This window comes from Macrobrachium rosenbergii, chromosome 17 (assembly GCF_040412425.1).
Source record: "Macrobrachium rosenbergii isolate ZJJX-2024 chromosome 17, ASM4041242v1, whole genome shotgun sequence".
Lineage (NCBI taxonomy): Eukaryota > Metazoa > Arthropoda > Malacostraca > Decapoda > Palaemonidae > Macrobrachium > Macrobrachium rosenbergii.
In genome coordinates, this window is record NC_089757.1 from 7488770 (window position 1) to 7491269 (window position 2500).

At 33.0% G+C, this 2500-nt stretch overlaps 1 protein-coding gene across 1 annotated transcript in view; it reads right to left on the reverse strand.

Moving 5' to 3' along the window:
• The window catches only part of LOC136847692 (egalitarian protein homolog), a 222519-nt gene that overhangs the window by 197985 nt on the left and 22034 nt on the right, over positions 1-2500 (reverse strand).

The window sequence follows — 2500 nt, forward strand, 5'->3', positions numbered from 1 at the left end:
TTGCCTGTACTGAAAATGGTTACTTACTCAGTGCCTCACCTGAAATAGGTTTATTTATTGCCACTGAAATAGGTTTACTTATTGCCTGTACTGAAATAGGTTTACTTATTGCCTGTACTGAAATAGGTTTACTTATTGCCTGTACTGAAATAGGTTTACTTATTGCCTGTACTGAAATAGGTTTACTTATTGCCTGTACTGAAATAGGTTTACTTATAACTGTTCTCCTACAACATAACTACCTATAAGCCTACATTATATCTCACTTCGGATTTCCAACTGCATGACTTCCGGCTGATGAAGAGTTAGAGGAATTTATTTCTGGTGACAGAAATTCATTTATCGCTATAATTTGGCTCGGATTCCACAATAAGCTGTAGGTCCCGTTGCTAAGTAACCATTTGGTTCTTAGCCACGTAAAATAAGTCTAATCCTTCGGGCCAGCCCTAGGAGAGCTGTTAATCAGCTCAGTGGTCTGGTAAAACTAAGGTATACTTAACTTCAACTACTTATGATCATTTTAAACTTTTCCTTTCACACCTCAATTATCCAATTTCATATGGGAGGAGGCAGGGGGAACAGGTTTTAAATTCACGTTTTCATAACCATTACGGGAGACATTTCACTTCATATATTAAGTGACCGTGAAGGTGAAGATGTTCACAGTACTTCAATGACCCAACACCACCCTTCCAAGAAAGAGTAAAATGACATTAAATTCGTCATCTTCTCAAGAAGACCTTTCACTGGACATTTATATGACTCTCCTTTTGAACATTCCCATCTGAAAAGAATAAGCAATACTGATATTTCAACATCTTTGGACGTGTACATTTTGATACTACAACTATTAAAATAAGATGATACCCAGTATCTTAACTTTGACTTCATCATTTATTTCAACTTCTTAATGCTGACCTGAACTTACTTCATTATGCACCTCAGGGACAAATGGTACAGACAGGTATAAGGCGTCCACTATAATAATACTACTACTAATAAAATACCACTTAGGAAGACACATAGTAACACTGAGTTTATTAGCAACTCAAGAATATTAGTAACTCAAGACCACAACACCGTGGACGGCAACACAGTTAACTCTCTTGCTGTTAAGCGCAGGCAACCTTAAACAATAATAAGGAGAATGATACAGTATTAAAAATGAAATTCAAAACCATAAAATACAACAAAGGCGAAATAAAATAAATATATATATATATATATATATATATATATATATATATATATATATATATATATATATATATATATATATATATATATATATATATAATCAGTAAGCTACAAACGTCCTTTAATATCCAATTCGCTCTACCTCTCACTTGCTGGCCGCGTGGGTTAAATGCGTCCACTGTAGTCCTGAGTTCTTGTCCTTCGCTGGTTCGAGCCCACGGGACGACGAACTTATTATCAACTAAAAATTCCCCTTCGGTAACATATATGAAAATATATTATTTCCGAGGTAGAGCGAATTAGATGTTAAGGGACGTTTGTAGCTTAATGATGTGATAAAAAGTCATATATATATGTGTGTGTATATATCTATATATATGTATATATGAATATATTTATATACTGTATATATATTATATATATATATAGTATATAAATATATTCATATATATACATATAGATATATACACATACACACATATATATATATATAATATATATATATATATATTTGTTGTATTTTATGCCTTTTTGTATTTGAATTTCATTTTTAATACTGTACAATTCTCCCAATTTTTGTTTAAGCTTCCTGCGCTTAACAACAAGAGAGGTATCATGATTAGCCTACCCATGTAATTGCGTGTTGATTATATTGGAAATAACCAACGCACAATTACATGGGTAGGCTAATCACGATAGCTCTCAAATGAAAGGCAAGGGCGCGAACAAATGAACCCCACTGGTCGTAAAAGAAGTTCGAACCTAAGTACTTCTGTGCCTGGGTCATCATTACCCGGGCACGCTACATACCCTGCATACCAGCCAGTTTTACCCAACCCACCAGTGACCCACTTGATAGCGTAACTATAATTTTTACCACTTATATACGAGTGTCTTTTATATTCACATATATTATATAGGCTATATATAAATGTGTGTGTGTGTGTGTGTGTGAACCACAATGCCCTCTTCCCTTTTCGTTGTGGTTCGTACAATTACATACGTTTCTGGTACAGAGTGACCAGTAGAATCTATCTACCTATCTATCTATCTATCTATATATCCATCAATGTATCTATCTCTATCTTTCTCCCTACACACACATATAGATATATATGTGTGTGTGTGTGTGTGTATGTGTGCATGTGTGTGTGTATGTATGTGTATATATAGGCTATATATATATATATATATATATATATATATATATATATATATATATATATATATATATATATATATATATATATATATATATATTCAAACTACACATTCTTTCTTTTAGAGGGGTTGGACCCAGAAG